General features: G+C 35.3%; 1 long non-coding RNA gene across 1 annotated transcript; it reads left to right on the top strand.

The window, feature by feature from the left end:
* The first annotated feature begins 1,207 nt into the window (after window positions 1-1,207).
* On the top strand, window positions 1,208-20,269 carry LOC135971160 (uncharacterized). The gene is made up of 4 exons (XR_010587238.1): window positions 1,208-1,263; window positions 3,811-3,874; window positions 19,283-19,464; window positions 20,055-20,269. It is a non-coding gene; the product is annotated as an uncharacterized lncRNA (long non-coding RNA).
* Window positions 20,270-20,609: the final 340 nt, after the last annotated feature.

The following is a 20,609-nucleotide window of genomic DNA, read 5'->3' as shown; positions in this document are numbered from 1 at the left end:
ACTCATGGCCACTGAAGAACTTAAACCTTGTCATTGGTAAATAGCTAATTCACAACTGAGGTTAGGAATTTCATGTACTGTATTCAAACGCCTTTAAAGAATGAAATATACATTCAAGTTTCTTAAACATTACCTTTTAAACACTTCTGTTCATTTAAGTTTTGGCATCATTGAGCAAATATGCAAATATAAAATTTTTACCTGTGGTAGAATTATCTTGTGAGAGAGAGTGTATCTCTATACTACAATAGTTGGCAAATCTAGCCCACTATCTGTTTTAGTAAATAATGTTTTATTGGGACATAGCTATGCTCATTTGCGTATGTGTTGTCTGTGGCTACGTTTACGCTATGATGACAGAGATTAGTAGTTGTGGCAGAAATCATATAGTTCACAAAGCCTGAGACTTTTACTATTTGGCCTTACAGAGAAAGTTTGCTAACCCTGACATAGTATTTCAAGGTAGTCAGATTTTTGTAGCTGTGTAATCAAAGGTATTCTACTTGTCTGTGTTTATGCTTTGTATAGTTTTAAATGTATATTAACCTAGAATACATCTGTGAAGCACAAGAAATAACATTCAGTCTTTTCTCCTATTAAATTGCCTTAATAAAGAATAATTGATTAAAATGATCTGAAGACTCATTCTGTGCTAGTCAGTTTGCCAGGAGTTCTACATGCATTACACTACTTAATTGTTACAATAACACTGTGAGGTAGTCAGTCAATTTTCACTTTTTATGAGGTCACTGAGACTTATGAAAGCTATGGAACTTCCTCAAGGTCATGCAGAATCAGAACACAGATATGTTTGATTGCAAAGCTCAAGTCTATTTAACAACTGTATTATACTCTGTGCACAGAACAAAATGTCAATAAAAATTTTTACTTGGTTTTACCTATGTTTTAAAGATCTAAGCAGATAATTTTTTCAAAGTTTATCCACATTTTCTGAATCTTCTTATAAAAGAAAAATACCTTATGCCTGCATAAATGAAAGGAGACTAAGATTATTGACTTATTAATTTAGCAAATACATCGCGAGCCCCTATCCTCCACTAGGCATTGTGCTAAATACTAAGGATATAGTTGATAAGATACATAATCCTTTACCTCATCAGGCTCTGCTCCTAGTGGGGAGACAAAAGGAAAGCAGAAAAAGATGACAACACAACGGGCTGAAATGACCATAATACAGGTATGTGCCAGGTACTGAGACAGGATGAAGGTTTCACGAATGTATTTGAAACCAAGACTTGATAGGTGAATAACGATCAGCCCTGATGGAGATTTGGACTCTGGCCATGAAGTGTTTGGAACTGTCTTGGGATACAGAAGTGGTTTTGTACAATTCCTGACTCTGCAAGCTTGTGTTTTAGTTAGGGGATGCAAGCTAGAATGTGTAAAATATCCATTAATAATACAAGACATCTTATGAGTAACTGCTAAATTGTGTGGAACAGCAGAAAAGTACAATAGCAATTGAGAGTTGAAGCGAATGAACAGAGTGTGGGGGGGAGTCATCGGGAAGGAGGGATGGAAGTTGAACGTTTAAAATAATCAGAACCTGGCTAAATGGGGAAGAGGGGGTGTTGAGGGGACTGAGTATTTTTGGTGACCAACTGAAGCAGGGATAGTGTCCACAAGCTCTTGACTCCTAAAGAGACTGGCCTCGATAAAATCAGTGTTAAAAATAGTGGGAAAGGTCTATTGGTAGCTTTGGGCAAAAATGTAGATAGTTTTGAGAAGAGTGGGAGAAATAAGAAAACATTTATCTGGGCTGGGGGCGTGGCTTACACCTGTAATGTCAGCACTTTGGGGTCCGAGGTGGTTGGATCACTTGAGGTCAGGAGTTAGAGATGAACCTGGCCAACATGGCAAAACCCCCTCTCTACTAAAATTACAAAAATTAGCTGGGTATAGTGGTACGCACCTGTAGTCCTAGCTACTCGGGAAGCTGAGGCAGGAGAATTGCTTGAACCCAGGAGGCGGAGGTTGCGGTGAGCGGAGACCATGTCACTGCACTCCAGCCTGGGTGACAGAGCAAGACTCCATCATCTCAAAAAGAAAAAAAATATATATATATATTTATTTATTTATATACTATATATATATATCTAATACTGATAATAGGTGGTTTGTGAGGAGCATAACATAATCTTAGGTGAATAAGTGAAAAAAGACCAAATGCATTAAATAAATCATTGCTGTAGACAATTTTTACAAATTCTATTAATGTAATTTGATCCCCAAATAATTGATATTCATGCCACACTGAAGAGGCTGCACAGTACTTTAAAAATGAATTGATATCTTCAAGTAAATAATTCCAGTTTATCATTTAATAAGGGTACCTACCTTACTGTGTATCTGACACTGTGAATAAAAGCATCTATGACTCATCATCACCTCCCTAGCTTTCAGTCTAATAGAGGAGGCAAGGAGTAAATCAAATTATCACACAATGACCCCCACATTTAACAACTAGATAAGAATTCCAAATCAGAAGCAATCACCAGGAGAGTTCATCATAAATGATGCTGGCTTAGGAGTAGAAGACATTAAGGAAGGTTTTATTCTGATTAAATGGGATTTAAAGGGAGCTGAAAAATAAATAAATGTTGCTGAGGCAAAAAGCAGGTACGTGTTGTGGACTGAGTAAGGAAGAAGCATCCAGGCTGAAGAAGTAGCATATACAAATCCCTGGAGGGAGAACAGAATATTCTAGCTTGTGAATTTATTTGAAATGTGAAAGATACATTTGGAGTAGTCATTAATGGTCTCAAATTCCTACTGTTGAAGTAAAATTGCAGCTTCACAGACAAGGACACATGGTTTTCTTTATTATTCAGATGTAAAATCTGTACATCTGGCACAAGCAATGTAAGTAGGTAAGGTATAAATAATTTGAAAATGCTAGACCATTTTAAAAATTGTTATGTTTCTCTGCCTGAAAATAGCACTCCTTTTTTCTTTCTACCCGGAGACAAAAGAAAGATCAGTTATACATCTAAGTCTTGGGTTGAAATAGATTGGGTCTTAAAATTAAACACACATAGTTAGGATTATTTGATCTAGATCAAATAACCACTCCTATGTTGATTAATGTAGCTCTTAAGTAAAATTCATCTCCTTTTCCTTCCTCTGTTCCATTTATTTGCTTTTTTGGTAAAGTTGCTTATTTTTGAATATGATTTAAATACTGTTTTTAGCAATCATGAAAATAAATGTTAAAATTGTTTTTGATTAAAGACTTACATTTTGTTCTGCTTCTCATAAACTTATGAGATCAAAATTTTTAATCTTCTATCTTGAACCTAGATAGCTGTTTTAAGCAATACGGAAAGGAAATATTTACGAATACAAACTTTGAGAAAGGCACAGTGCCAGGCACCACTGTGGGGAATATCACCCCACTTTCATCAAGTTGCTCATAGTCTAGATGGGAAGCCTAAACTTAAATTACATGTATAATTATATATCCCATAGAGATGAACAATATGTATGAAATAAAAATGAATTGAGAAAAACTTATTTGGAGAAGAGAATGGTCTGTAGTGTTCTGTATGAGAGCTTCACGGATAAGAAAGCACTAGAGTTGGATCTTGAAATAGATTAGATTAGATTGGGATACAAGAGACCTATTAAATTAGTAGATGGGGTGTTTATCCATGTCTATTAAATGTCAGAGTTCATATCTCCATCTAGTATGCTATATTTTCTACCTAATGGCATTTTTTAATATCATGATCAGTTTTGATAGAATTCTTCTATTATAAACACAATGTGTTTTTATTGTCTGTTTTTCAGGAATTTTACTTTAACAGAAGATAGTAGTGAGGGCTTGAACACTAAGGAATTAATGAGAGATCAGGTAACCATCAGTTAATACACATTCAATGCTCTTTTAGCTTGGTTATTTTCATTCTTTCAAGTCTCATTTTCATGAGATAATTTCTTCCAAGGGGCATTAAGATTTGACTTTTGTAATCAGGTCATGATGTGGCTTGCTTGCTTATATGAGAGAATTTTAGTGCAAAGTGAATTAAATTCATAGAAGAGCGCTCTGTTGCTTGAACTTATGAAAAGTTTAGCTTTTAATTTGAACAAGTATATTTTACAAGAGACAATGGTGGTTTTAGACTATGCTGATTATTTACACATTTGAGTAAAAGTGAGTAGATTATAGTTTTTCCAAATTTGTGGCCATTTTGAGAAGACAGCAATGTATATGTAGTCTAGTTTCATAGAGAATTCTCATAAGAAATAGTGAAAGATAAATTGATATAGAAAATGCAATTAAGGCCTAATTATATGCATACTTAATGGATAGGTGAAGGCATTAAGGAAAGAGAGAGGGAGAAACAGAGAGCGATCATGTGCATTTCAAGTGTAAACTGGTTATTGTTTGAGGGATTTGTGAAAGGATATTTGGAAATCAATGTTTTATCACATGAATATGAGAAAGGACGCCAACAGAAATATAATACTTCACAAAATTATTTTTGCACATGGTGATAATCATCAGTAAAATAAGATTTACTTTTCATCCAATAAAACATTAGAATAGTGTATCCTACAAAGATGCTATTTTCTTCATTACATAACAAATTCTGTGAATTTTCTCAAAGTATCTCTCCCAAAAAAAGGTGAGGTTTTAAGATTAGATAAGTAATATAAAACAAGGAAGAAAAGAAAAAAATGAGAACTAATTACATAAAAATTAAATCATCAGTTTTCACACTCTAATATTGTTGGGCTTCAAATGGAATGCCATGAATGATTAAACACATGAACAAAAATGCTATTGTGGTCATTTCTCAATATTCACAAAAATAAAATTATAATAATCAAAATTTAATCTATGCTTAATACTAGAATATTATTAGTACTTAGATTTTGAATATGATTCTGAACATGTTGAATGTTTTAAGAAAGTACTTTATCCCAAATGATGACAAAACTATTCATGACAGAATAATCTGAGATTATCGGAAGTTTCCTAATTTGTTCTCGTGTGTTAATTGTTATTCAATTAATTTGTTAACCTGAGACTGAACATTAACTTCATATCTACTTTATAATAATGTTTAAAAATATATAATAACAGAAATTGAACACATGTTTACTAGACACTAGGAACTATTTTAAACCTAGGCATTACTTTAATTCTTACACTATTCTTACAACATACAACATGTCTATTGTAGTTAGTATAATCAATAATTTCATAAATAAGGAACATAAAGCTTAAGAATTTAATACCTTTGAGGCAATTAAGATGGTAAGTCATTGAGCTAGAGTTTGAACCCAGATCCCCCTGATTACAAATAAAAAAATTTAACGATCAGGTTATATGGCCATCCATAGAAAGGACCACAAATACCCTACTCAGTAACTACAGAGGTTCCAGTAACTGGGTTACAGAACTTCAGAGAACCACTTACTAACTGAGCTAGTCATTTATTCTCTCTAAACTTCCTGCTAATTATCTGTAATGCAGCATTCATGTTAGTACTTACAACCTCTTAGGTCTCAAGTAGTAATTTAATAATGTAATGCACAGAGGTAGTTTAATAGTTTAATTTCGATTATGCATGACCCTAAGTAAGTGAGCATTAAAATAGCTTTTGTTATTATTCTTAGATTCATATACCTATGTTTATAAAACTGGGTACCTTAGATTTGTGTGGCATAGCAGAGCTTTCAAAATGTTTTCACGCATAAAATATTCATACATATGTTATTTAACATTTTATGTCATGTTTAATTAAGATAGGCTTAACATCCGCGATTGTAAGGCTTAAGAATGACATATAATATTCCGGTGCTGCAACTCAACTAGCTTTTGGGGGAAAAAAACACAGAATACACTTTTTTTTTAGGTTTGAGATTCAGTTCTGAAGAGTTTGCTGCTTTACATTCTGAACTTACTTGAAATACGGCTTTCTTTCTACGATTCTGTGGAATTGGCAACCTCTGTTTTTATTCTAACAATGTAATACATTTCTAAATTAATATTATATACATTTTTCCCCCAGCAAAAACTGCTCCCAATCAGAATGAATACACATCTCCCATACTTTGCCTACACTTTTACTTATCTCATTTGAGGAACGTATCTATTTTAAGAAAAACAAGAAATATAACCTGATTGTGTTTCTTGGGGTCAGAATCCTGTTCTTTGAGTATCCTCTGATCACAGTAAGCTTTTGATGAATTTTGCTAAAATTGTTGAACATAATTTGAGTAGCTACAAGCTTGGGGATTAACTATATAAAATTATATCCACACCATCAAGTGACTTGCAATTTTATTGGTTAGAATTCTCTTTTAAACAGCTTTTTTTTTTTTTTTTTTTTTTACCAAGACTTTGATAAATGTAATGAATCTTTTTAGAAAATGCAGAGAAATGCAGATTATTATAACAAATGCCAAGGTACTCATCTTGATTTTCTTAATTGTCTTCATTGTCAAAAAATTATTGCTTCCATGAATCTGTGCATGTCTGTCTAATTCAAGTTTCTATATGTTTCCTAAAATTTATGTATTTCTACTCAATGTATAATATTAAATTGTGGATTTTATTCTTTACCTAAAGAGTGTTATACTGTACCTATTATTTTTTTTTCTATTTTATTTTTAAGATTAGCCATGTAATGGACATAGATCTATTTCACTTTAATTGTCGAATAGTATTACAAGATTTTAAAATATTGTATTTTGTTTATTCCCCTGGTAATGGGAACAAAATGAACAATAATAAACAATGTTTAACAGTATATTCTTGTACAGACGTCCTTGTTGACGTAAGTAGGAATAGTTCTAACAAATATACTTTTGAGTGAAATTGCTGGATTTAAGGGTGTATGTGTTTTCAACTACTTTGGTGTTAGACTCCTTTTGCTCACATTCCATATTTATAGTCAGAAAATCCAAACTGCTGTACCTGTGAAAAATGTCTAGGCATGACTCTTTTTATCACTTCTACTTGTCACTGTGGTCTGAACATCCTCTTGATAAGTTACTGCACCAGCAAACTAACTGTCCTCTTTGCACCCACCCTTCCTCCTATAGACCATCTGCCACACAGCAGCCCAAGGGATACTTCTAGAACTTAATTCGGATCCTACTACTTTTCTGCCTCAAGCCCCATAAGGGCCACTAATTCATTCAGAGTAAAAGACAAAGATGTTATAATAATTTACAGCCCACAGCCACAACTCAAGATTGCTTTGTTTACTTGTTTTCCTTTTTCTTCTTCTCTAGACGGTAGATGGAGACTTTCCCTCCAACTTCATCCCCATTTCTGACAATGGGAATCATGATTACTTCCTCTCTTCCTGACAGTGTGTTATTTTGTGGTTCTTATTTAATGTGGGTTTGGTTTCCCATGGGGTTCCCAGCCCCAGATGGCAGGCACTGACTTTGACTTTCCTCCTTCTGCCCAGCAGAGCAACAAACCTCAAAGCCCGGTTTACTTAGATTAGCAGATACTCAGGGAGAAAAACAGTTAAATGCTCCTGTGATCTTTATTTTGCTGGGTTTCCACTCTCTTTTATATTACAGCTGGTTATTCCCACCAATCTTGTCAACACTTGGCCTCTTAAGGAGTTTTAATTTTTTAAAATCACCCTTGGTCACTAAACTTACTATTTAAAGACAAAAACAAACAAATAAAAACCATCATGAACATATTCTTTATCAATAAATGAATATAATAGTCCCAATAATTTTAAACACCATAAACCATTTGCTTCTCCAGAAAATTAAGGGCTCTAGTCTCCGAGAGGGAGAGTGAATCTATTCCGGTTGAACACAATCAAATACTGAATTATCATTATTTTAATTGTCATTGTAGTAGTTCCTAGACCTTCAGAAGCTTGTCAGAAATGAAAATGTTATGTGGTTATTACATTATTTAGTGTCTTGCATGAATAAATGTTTTCAGTTTCCCCTATTTGGACAATCTAAATAGTCTAGAACAATTGTAGAATGTGCTTGAATTTCTGATAGCCTAGAGAGACAGGACAGAGCATCAAAATGACATGTATGATGGCAACATAAATTAATAAAGACACAAATAAGTATCTACTTTAGATAGCTTTCCTTTTCTATTTTTATTTAATTGGAAAGATATGAAAACAAAAATTTAAAAATCTTCCATAAATTTCTCACTAAAAAAAAAGTACACGCAACAAGAAAAGTGGTGTTATTTCTTTTCTGATCTTCCAATTCTAATACCAAAAGAAAACAGTTGCTAATAACATGATACATGTTTCTGGATTTCTTTATGCATGTTTACATATACTTTTTATAAAACTTAGATCATATTACATAAACTATCCTGCACACTGCTTTTTTTTCCACCTTACGGGGTTATTATAGTAAATGCATACATTTAGTTAATTTTTCAAATTATGAATAGCACAGCAATACTAGAATAAGTATTAGACGTATGTGGAATTAGAATAAGATGTATGTCAGCACAAAAATAATTAATACCCACAGATGGAATTACAACTTAAAAACTGCTTTATAAATTATTTTCAGTTAATATGATTTTTGTTTTATTCTCAGAAATATTTACTATGGAAAATGCAGATGTCATCTTTTTTTCAATTAGTAATATAAGGGCTATATGTATATACTCATGTTTGCTTATAATATCATTTGGATAATTTAGTATTATGAATATACCTCCACTTACTTTAGTCCCTATAGTCAATTTTTTTCATTTCCTATCATAATTTAGTAATACACATTTACATAAAAGATTTCCACATATCTTGACATATAAAACTACAGTATGTGAAAATGATCATTGTAAAGTTTTTCTATAATGTATTAATTGGTCATAGCAAAATCATTCCTACTTCTTTGCCTCATAAAATGATTAGAAGTGACAGTTTAGACCTGCAGCATCCAATATGGTGGCCAGGAGCCACTTGTGGTATTTGGGAATGTGAAATGCTGCAAGTTCGAACTGAATAGTGTTATAAGAGTAAAATACACATTGAATTTCAATGACTTAGTATGAAGGAAAGGAATATAAAATATCTCATTAATCATGTCAAATTGATTTTATTTGAAATGAAAATATTTTTGAACACTAGGCAAATAAAATATATTTAAAAAAATTATCTTCATCTTTAATTTAATTGGATTTATTTTTGAAATGTTGCTACTAGAAAATTGACGACTGCATTTGTGGCCCCGTTATATTACTTTTGGACAGTGCTAGTACAATTTTTAAAATTAATATACCTCTTGTCTTTGAGACATAAAAATGCAAAGTCAACAAAGAAGGGTATAACTCATTGAAGCAATTTACTGACCTAGATGTGGCCAAGAACTTTTCCAAGGACCCATGGAACCTACTGCAGATTCCAGAATCAGGAAAGTGAAAACTTGCACAGCTGATGGCACACACTTCTATATTCTTTCATTTTGTTCCCTATGTGATCCTTAAGAACCAGCTAGTTGAACAGATATACAGGGGCTATGCAACTGAAAATTTCTGCACTTCGCTTGTATGCAAAAAGGATGAATGACAAGTAAGAAAACTTAAGTATTTAAGTATTCACTGAAAACCAAAACTGCTTCTGGGTCATGCATAGATTGAATCCAGTTTCCTGGATTCAAAGATTGTCTTAGACTGTTTAGGGTGCTATAACAAAATTCCTTAGACTGGGTAATTTCCAAAAAAATAGACATTTATTATTCACAGTTCTGGAGGCTGGGAAGTCCAAGATCAAATCACCAGCAGATTTAGTGTTTGGTGAGAGTCAGTTGCTCTAAACAGCACCTCACATGGCAGAAGGGCAAAAGGTCTCCCTCAAACCTCTTTTATTAGGGCAGAAATCATATTCAGGAGGGAAGAGCCCTCCTGACCTAATCACCTCCTAAATGCTTTGTTTATTAATACTGTCACTTGAGGATTAAGTGTTAATCCATAAATTTTAGGGGACAAGCATTAAAATCACAGCATTCTGTCCCTGGACCCCCAAAGTTAACGTCCTTCACATTTGCAAAATACATTTACTTCATTCAAATACTCCAAAAGTCTTATCTTATTCTAGCATCAACTTTAAAGTCTAAGTCCAAAGGTACATCTAAATATCATCTAAATAAGATATGAGTGAAACTTAAGGTTATAATTCATTCTGAAGCAAATTTCTTCCCAGCTGTGAGCTTGGGAAATCAAACAAGTGATGTGTTTCCAAAATACAATGGTGAAACAGACACAGACATTCCCATTTCAAAAGTGAGAAATAGTAAGAAAGCAAGAGGTACCTGGTCTCAAGAAAGTCCAAAATCCAACAGGGCAAACAACAGGCCCAGGAGAACTGTAGAGGGAAGGATATTCCCAAGACAAGAGACCAGTAGAGCTACCAGTGTGCAACTCTTGCCTAGGAGAGATGCAGGAGTGTGACTTCCATGTATCAGAGCTGCTGCATGAGCTGTGCCCAGCGAAACCATGGGGCCATGGCTTCCTGGAGCCTTGAGGACTCATTTACCACCCCAGTTTGTTTGGAAGGTTAAGACATCAAGCCAGAGATTATTTTTAAGCTTCAAGTCTCTCTGGAGTATTCTTTGAAACTGAAGTGGAGATAACGATGTGCCTAGAGCTTGTGTACTCTGCATGCCAGCAGAAATAGCACCTTTCAAACACTGTGCCCTCTGGAGGGGCAGCTGGAAGTGCACTTCTACCTGCTGGAGTCACAGGTTGGGTAGATCCTTCAAATCACTCTGCCTCTGAAGACCCTGGAATTCTGGGCCTATGATGGGAAAGGCAGTCCTGCCTCTGAAATGCCTTCAGGGTCATTCTGTGTGTGTGTGTGTGTGTGTGTGTGTGTGTGTGTGTGTGTGTGTGTTTATTTTTGCTTTTTGTTTTTTGTTTTTTGAGACAGAGTCTCGCTCTGTAGCCCAGGCTAGAATGCAGTAACAGAATTCACAATCTTGGCTCTCTGCAACCTCCGCCTCCCAGGTTCAAGTGATTCTCGTGCTTCAGCCTCATGAGTAACTGGGACCACAGGCAGGTGCCACCACACCTGGCTAATTTTTTGTATTTTTAGTAGAGACAGGGTCTACCATGTTGGCCAGACTGGTCTTGAACTCCTGGCCTCAAGCGATCTGCCTGCCTCAGCCTCCTAAAGTGCTGGAATTAAAGATGTGAGCCACCGTGCCTGGCCCAGGGTCATTCTTTTTTTTGTCTTGAGGAGCAGCACCTAGACAATACACAAATCTCCTTATTCAAGAGTTGCTTGCAAGGTTGGCTTGGCCACATCCTTGGTGTTCTCTCTGAAACTGTCTTTTTCATACTTTAAACATGGTCAGGCTAAGAATTTTTCAAATCTTAAATACTGCTTCCTTTTGATTATAAATTCCATTTTTAATTTGTTCTCTCTTCTCCCATTTTACTGTAAATAGTCAAGAGAGACCACGCCATGCCCTCAACCTCTCAACACCTTGCTTAGATATTTATTCTGCTAAATATCCAATTTCATCACTTGTAAGTTTCTCCTTCTACAAAGCGCTAGAACACTAACACAATTCATCCAAGTTCTTTGCCACTTTATAAAGAGGATGGCCTTTCCTTCAGTTTCCAATAACATGTAGCTTAGTTGCAGCTGAAACTTCACCAGAATGGTCTTCACTATCCATATTCCTATCAACATGATCACACGACCACTCAGGCAATCTCTTAAGAAGACTGAGACTTTCTCTATAGCTCTCTTCTGAGCCCTCCACCAAATCGCCCTTAATGGTCCATTCATGATGATGTAGGCTTTTTCTAGTATGTACCTCCAGCCTTTACCAATTAACCAGTTCCTAGGCCACTCCACATTTTAAGGTATTTCTTAGAGCAAATACAGTACCCCCATTTCTTTGCACCAATTTCTGTCTTAGTCCGTTTTGACTGTTACAGCAAAATACCTTCAACTCGGTAATTTATAAACAATAGAAACTTACTGCTCGCAGTTCTGAAGACTGGAAAGTCCAAATCAAAGCACCAGCAGATTCAGACTCTGGTAAGGGTCTGCTTCTCCTAGACGGTGCCTTATAGCTGTGTTCGCACATGACGGAAGGGCAAAAGGTCTCCCTCAAGCCTCTTTTATAAGGACACTACCCCCTTTATGAGGGCAGAGCCTTCATGACCTAATCACCTCCTAAAGGCCCTACCTCTTAATACTGCCACATCAGAGATGAGGCTTCAACTTACAAATTAGGGAAGAAGCAGCACTCTGAACACAGCAAAAATGTTCATAAAAGTGTCACCGGAGTTCCTTATGAATCGAAGAAAGATTTCAAACAAGTTTTGGTTTTCATTATAATATAGCTTACTGTTTCCTCAGTATTGAAAATTAACTATCCAAAGAGTTGATATGTAAAATATCTTCAGAAATCAGAGTATTCAGTTAGTTCACTTTGTTTCCAAAGAAATTGAATAACAGGTGTGTCCCATTATTTAGAATATTTTTAAATTTAGCTTTGGACAGAAGAAGGGTGGTTTAAGGAACACTAACAGATCTGATAAGACAGGTGTTTGAATTCATAGCTCTCCTTGGTTAGATGACCTTTTACAAACTGCTTACATTTCTCGATTTCTGCTCTTCAGATAAAAAAGTCAAGTTTGCATTAGAACAGCAAAAATGCTGTGGTTATACTTTAAAGTGTTCTGTAGTACAAAATCTTAAAGAAAGGCAACTAAGAATATAAATTGAAGAGATGGAAGAAGGCTTAGGTAACAGTAGAGTATCCTCATCCAGAGGTCCTCCCAGGGAATTTCCAGGGATTACAAAGGATTCCATTTTGAAAGTTTTCTGTACTGAGCTTATCTAGTGGCAGTATGAGCTCTCAGTATCAAATAAAAATTGAGCCCTGAATGAAGCATTTGCCATTTGTCATTCCTAGCAGTGCTATGTCTTCTAATGCAGTTTATCATTTTAAAATATGACATTCCTGATTAAGTTTTATCATTTTAAATATCAAGAAAAATATTCACCCGTTCACCTCACCCCCTCTTTCCCATTGCTTATTTCAGGTGTCCATGATTGTCCTATAGATACCTAGTGAAGGGGGTAAATTTTAGGTAACAATGCTTGCCGCATGATCCTTTATATTCAACCTAAGCTGATTGTACCGGAAACAAATGTAACTCAGAGGCCACAACAAAATAAACAGATCAACCAGTGCCATTATGTTCTGATATCACACTAAAATATGAATATAGTCTATCAACTTTCTTCTCTTGAGAATATGAACTCAGAATTAATAACAACATGAACATATTTTAAGTGGGCAATGTACCGGGAAAACTATGATGTAGAGATGAGCCCTGAGGTGGGGTAGAGGATATAGAAGGGTTTTTAAAAAAGTGAATAGATAAGATAAAAATAGAAGGGAAGATCTCATGAGAGAAACATTAAACTAAGCTGTGATCAATTTTATTTGGAGTAACATGTCTTCCATTATATTGAAAACAAAAAGTACCATAAATAAAGTATGCATCACCAATTATGTTGCTCATTAATAATCACACAATTGTAAGATGTGCATATACTTTGGTTTTGGCCCTAATTTTTACTATATATGAATCTGCATTTCTTGTGAAATGGGGACAATAATACAGTTGCTATGGAATTCCATTGGAAATAAAATGAAATAATGTAGGCAAAGAATCTTTTGACTACATTATTTCTAAAATTCTAAATAGAGTTCTAAAAAGACTTTTAGAATATATTAATACTCAGTTCTTAACCAACAATCTTATTAAATACCTTGCTTTTCATTGGAAAACATTTTGGCATTACTCAAATTTGAAAAGGAAGATAAATTCTGAGTCTACAGAATGTGTGTCACAATCTACAGAGATAGACCATGATATTTTAAAGATAGTAAATGTTTAAGGAAATCAGGTCTTAGCTGAAAAAAATTTTACCTCTCTTCTGACATGACAGTTGAAATTCTCTAATTCTCTTAATGAATTTCACCTACAACAAAATAGGTGGCAGTATACTGAGCAGAATAATAATACTGTTCTATGTCACAACTCTCAGTAATGGACTTTCGATTATGTTTAATAAGTAATTTCTTACCAAAAAATCATGTTATAGTAATAGAATATGATAACCAGAAATGTGGCTTATACTACACAAAAAGCTATTTCTCAGATTTAAGCAGTTCCATTGTTCAAAATAAATACACTAATACATGATATAAATCAAGTTTTTTTGATGCTCAAAAATAGTTTTGACTGAAGGAGTGATAATATTCATCCCTTATTACTGATGTAATTGTAAACCTCCTTGAAACATTCATATGAAGATGATCACAGGAAAATAAGGCATAGTACAAAACTTGAGCTTGGGCAAGGAACATCACAATGTGAGACAGCTAGGGACTTAAAAGTGATGCCACGGTGAATACTCTGGGGAATGAAACACTTCAAATGTTCAAAAATTCAGAAAAGAAATTATGCCTCTTTTGTGAAGAGGCATATGTGAAGCCCTATGTGTCCTTTTTTACATAGCACAAGAGAATTCTAAGGGGATTGGGAATTGGTGCAGAAGGAAAGGAGGAAGGAAATTATTGCATTTTCACCTTCTCCCACTTTATCACTGGGCTAGGGGATGACTCATGTACATCTTCTTGAAATATCCATTGTCATCAATAAAATGAATTTGAAATTTTAAATAAAGCAATATTGAAATTAGAGTCACACTTATTTCCTGTCATTATTTCCAAGATGTTGAATAATCCAGATGAATGGAAGAAAAAAAGGTCAACGAGTTCATCCTTAAATATATTCAGAGAGAAGCTTTCAGGAAACCAGACTCAATTAAAAAAAAAAAAAAAAGTAAAGAAACATGAGACTAACATAATACGTACAGGATAACTAAAAACTCATCCAGTTCTCAAAAGGTTCACATATGAGGGGTACTGTTCACCTGCCTGATTGTACATTTCCTTTTTGCTTACTCTACGAGCATGAAATCAACCAAGCAAGACAAACGTGCCTTTTTTTATATTGTGTGCTTAATAAGCAGTGATCCGTCCTACTCACTTAAAAAATCTAGTTGAGCAGATTGGATCCCAGTCTTCTAAACGTTAACAAATGGTGATAACACTGGTAGGATTAAGCTCCACTGGATCCATCACATATTTTTGTATATAATACATGTTTCTGGATTTCTTTATGCATGTTTACATGTACTTTTTATAAAACTTATGTCATGTTGCATAAACTATATGGCGTACTTCTTTTTTTTTTTCAACTTACAAGGCTATTAGAGTAAATGCATATATTTAAGTAATTTTTCAAATTATGAATTGTACAGTCATATTAGAATAAGAATTAGATGTATGTGGAGTTAGAAGAAGACATACATCAGCACAAAGAAAAATACCCAAAGATAGAATTACAATTTAAAAACTGCTTTATAAATTATTTTCAGATAATATTATTTTTGTTTTCTTCTCAGAAATATTTACTATGGAAAATGCAGACGGTGCAGGTTGGTGCAAGAGTAATTGTGGTTTTTGCATTGCTGAAATTTGCTGTTTGATATTGGAACACATTCTTAAGTAAATGTGGTTATGTTTACATCATTTTAATGTGCATTTCTCGCTTTATGTTTTTCTACTAATGACTGATTACTTATTTCATATTTATTTTAGCCTATGGAAATGATGTTAGACAAAAAGCAAATCTAAGTGATTTTCTCTTTTTTTTTTTTTTTTTTTTTTTTTTGAGACAGAGTCTTGCTATGTCGCCAGGCTAGAGTGCAGTGGCGTGATCTTGGCTCACTGCAACCTCCAACTCTCTGGTTCAAGCAATTCTCCTGCCTCAGCCTCCTGAGTAGCTGGGACTACAGGTGCCCGCCTCCACGCCCAGCTAATTTTGTATTTTCAGTAGAGACAGGTTTCACCATGTTGGCCAAGATGGTTTCAACCTCCTGACCTCAGGTTCCACCCTCCTCAGCCTCCCGAAGTGCTGGGATTACAGGCGTGAGCCACCGTGCCCAGCCACGATTTTCTTACTCAAGCTCAAAATGGGTCATAAAGCAGCGGAAACAATTCACAACATCAACACATTTAGCCCAGGAACTGCTAAGGAACGTAAACTGTAGTGGTGGGTCAAGAAGTTTTGAAACGGAGGAGAGCTTTGAAAATGAGGAGTGTAGTGGCAGGTCATTGGAAGTTGACAACAACCAGTTGAGAGCAATCGTTGAAGGGGATCCTCTTACAGCTACACAAGGAGTTGCTGAAGAATTCAGCGTCGACCATTCTATGGTCATTCAGCATTTGAAACAAACTGGAAAGGTGAAAAAGCTCCGTAATTGGGTGCCTCATGAGCTGAGAGAAAATCAAAGAAATCATTGTCTTAAAGTGTTGTCTTCTCTTATTCTGTGCAACAACAATTAAGCATTTCTTGATCAGATGTGACATGCGTGGCCGGGCATGGTGGCTTATGCTTGTAATCCCAACACTTTGGGAGGCCAACATGACTGGATCACCTGACGTCAGCAGTTCGAGACCAGCCTGACCAATAGGCGAAACCCCGTCTCTACTAACAATATAAAAATTAGCCTGATGGGGTGGCTTGCGTCTGTAGTCCCTCCCAGCTACTCAGGAGACTGAGACAGGAGAATTGCTTGAACCCAGGAGGTGGAGGTTGCAGGGAGCCCAGATCAGGCCACTGCACTCCAGCCTGGGTGACAGAACGAGACACTGTCTCAAAAGAGAAAAGGAAAAGAAAAACTAAAAAAAAAAAAAAAAAAAAAAAATTGTGACTTGATGAAAAGTGGATTTTATACAACAACCACAATGATCGGCTCAGTGGTTAGACCAAGAAGAGTCTCCAAAGCACGTCTTAAAGCCAAACTTGCACCAAGAAGAGGTCATAGTCACTGTTTGTTGGTCTGCTGCCAGTCTGATCCACTACAGTTTCTGAATCCTGGTGAAACCACTATATCTGAAAAGTATGCACAACAGATTGATGAAACGCACTGAAAACTGCAATGCCTGCAGCCAGCATTGGTCAACAGGGCTCATCTCTTCTCTATGGCAATGTCCGACCACATGTTCAGTGCACAACCAATGCTTCAAAAGTTGAATGAACTGGGTTACACAGTTTTGCCTCATCTGCCATATTCACATGACCTCTCGCCAACTGACTATCACTTCTTCAGGTATCTCGACAACTGTGAAAAATGCTTCCACAACCAGCAGGATTCAGAACATGTTTTCCAAGAGTTTGTCAAATCCCGAAGCATTATTTTTACGCTACAAGAATCTCACTGGCAAAAATGTGTTGATTGTAATGGTTGCTATTTTGACTAATAAAGACGTGTTTGAGCCTAGTTGTAATGATTTAAAATTCACAGTCCGACCCCAATTACATTTGCCCCAACCTAATAAATTGATGTCATGTATGGAGAGTCCGTAAGGGAAGAATGCTCCTCTGAGGCGCCACAAGTCATTTACATTAGAGCTCAGAGACATCTACTAAATACAATTAATGTTTGACTCTATTTCAAAAGTTTTTTAAAAAATTACAAAACAAAAATATCACAAAATTAAATAAGTATGCAAGGCATACCTGAAGTCATGAAATAATCCCAGGAGAAAGAAAGAGTAAAGGCGACAACAGCATAGGCAATTGAAGGCACTTCTTTTTCCTAAACATGCTTGTCTTCCCATCTTTTAATCATAGTTCTGGCATGTAGCCCAAGCTAAAGCATAATCTTTTCAACAGTTCTCTGCAGCTGTCTGAGTGCTCTAGGTGGATGGTGAAGGGGTTAAAATGTGCTATTCCTGCATATTGACTATTTAAGTTAAAGACACTTGAAAAATAGCAGATGTGAAAAGATCACATTGACCTTGTGCTGTTTCTCAAAAGCAGAACAAGAAATTCCCGTGTGAAAGGTGCTCTTCCTGTATTAGAAAGAGGCAACGTCCTTATCCTCAAGGACGGGAAGTCGAAACTGAGAGAATTCTATGCAGACACTGCTGATATAACTCTGAAGTCTCCATATATAATTTAGTTGCTTCTTCACTTTTACTACTCTTTGTCTTACTCACTCTGTATAAGTAATAGATTCTAACTGCTTCTTTAGCTCTTCAGTTTTTTGGTTTTTTTTTAATGAGGGCTCCCATGCCATATAAAACTTACATTTTGCTTTTCTCCTGTTAATCTAATTTTTGTAAATTTCATTCTCAGACCCAATCGGAATGCTAAGAGGATAGAGGTAGAGTTGTTCTGACCTCCCAAAAGAGAGACGTGATACTATTGGCTGTTAGGATTCACAGGCCAGTTAAGATTAATACATGTGTGGGTCTCCATATCTTTAAAGTGCATTTATTCCCATTAAAAGAGTAAACATATAGCCATATGGATTATTTAGCACCCTGAATGTTAAAAACAGAAAGACAAAAATTTGTACTTTTAAGGATGGAGAAGTATTACATGGTATGGTTGAAGTAATATTTCTATTCTCCATTAACATGGCAACTTTTTAGGGAAGAGTAACTATTTTTATTTTTTTGGAAAGTCCTTGAAAGAGACTTACAGAGACTGAGGTAAACACTTCAATGTTATGTCTGAGGCTGGCATGAAAACCCTTTTGCACTATGGTCATTTAAAGTAAGACTCTTTCTAAATATTAACCAGAGCCATTTTCCAGATTATTTAACTCTGTTACTAAATGTGCTATGAGAAATGAAACTTCTGACTCTTACACTGCGGTGTTAATGGACTGATTCCTTTTCCTTACAGCATATTGTGGATATTCTGTTCACATGCGTTATGAAGAATAATGATAGCTTTATGCAATATATATTTTTGTAATCTGGGAAAATGTATATTACTTTATATCACATTTGATTTCTCATATAAATTACTGTAGCCCTTTGCAAAACTTTGAAAATCCATCTTTGGAGTTCACTATGTTAGTCATGCCTTTTAGTGTTCTTTATTTGTATTTTGGACAATAATGAAATTACTTAATGTCATTTCGAGTTCATCCCATTACATATACACATGAACTCAGAGCTGGGGTAATTCACTTATGTAGTTCAACATCTCCTTTGTTACAGATGGTAAACGTGCAGATTTCTCCCTCCAGGAAAGAAACTCTTTCATAAAATAATTGCATATTCTGCTCATTTTTTTCTCTTCACTGATGCTTTTGTATTGTTATTACACCCTGTCAGATTAGTAATTAGCACGCAACCTCCATATGACATAAATGCATTTACCTTGCTTTCTTAAAAGCCCCTTTAGCGACTCAAAGCATATTATAACTCCAGCTGGCCAAAAAGAGATGAAATAAATAATATAACAGGAACAACTGCAAGAGCAAGTGCAGCATCAGGTTGGTGCATTTCTTTTGATCAAAAGGTCAATTTGCAACTGCTCTTTGAAGAGTGTGCTGGTGACAGTGTGCAACCTTTGCAGTATGATTTTTTTCATTACTTTTCAATAAATAATTGAATTAATAGCTTCAGTCACAATCTGAGGGAGGAAATTAGTTGAAGAAGGAAAGAACTCTGTGATAAACCTTCTAAAAAGGAGAAAAATAAAAGGGTTAATCCATAGGCCAACCTTAAGAGGGACTGAAGACCCCCCAAAAAACTGACCAAAGAGTCTATACCAGGTAGAGTCAGTTTGAAATTATGTAGATTAGAAATGGAATGACAGGAACAAATTGCTAATTCATACCCATATACGGAGGAAAATTTAGTCTGCTTGGATATCTTTTCAAAAGGAAAATAATTCAATAACAATAACCGAGGTGAAAGTATTCTGTGAAATTTCTATACTGAATAGAATCGGTTATTTAATTTACAAAGTTCAGTGCAAAATGAAAATGCAAGTTTGCTTATTCAAAGTTATTAAGAATTTTAAATTGTCAAAATAGTGATAGCAGAGCCTTAAACTAGGTTGGGGGAGGGGAATGCAATGAGGATAGGAGCGGATATCGGCGGGGTGGGGGGTTCTAAGTGAGTCTATACAGGTTGCATGTCTATGAATCTTGCTCCTGCAGGTAGCTCCTGGACTGGCCTTAGGCTGCTTTCAAATTAAACCAGCACTGTAAAGAAGAGAGCAAGTACCCTAAAGCTGAATGAAGGAGCATCTTAATTCCAATCCTGGCTCCACTGCTGACTGTAAGTATGACCCTGGATGAGTTACCTCTCTCAGTCTCAGTCTCCTCATCCACAAAGCAGGGATCACAATAAATGAATAGCACCTTTCAAAGAACCCACCATATAGTGAGTGTTCAATAAATACTGTGTTCACCATCTAACATCATAACACATTGAGTATCCATCAAAGCAGAAAGTAGTTTGCACCTGGACATTTCTGTTTCTTTTGTTTGCTATCCTACTGGTGTTTTACTTAAATTTAGTGTGGTCATATGAAAGAAAATTACTGCCCTTCTGCTATTTAGTTAGCATTTTAATGATTTTTTTAAAAAAAGTATTGCAATAAAATTAATAAAATTTGAGTTGAGTCTTTCCCATTTAACTAATATTATGTAAAAATAACTACCTCCCAGGACTACATTATAAAACAACATACAGTAGCTACCCAGGGGCAG

This window comes from Macaca fascicularis, chromosome 6, assembly GCF_037993035.2.
Source record: "Macaca fascicularis isolate 582-1 chromosome 6, T2T-MFA8v1.1".
Lineage (NCBI taxonomy): Eukaryota > Metazoa > Chordata > Mammalia > Primates > Cercopithecidae > Macaca > Macaca fascicularis.
Note: the sequence above shows the minus strand (reverse complement) of the source record. Positions and strands in the feature narration are given on the sequence as shown.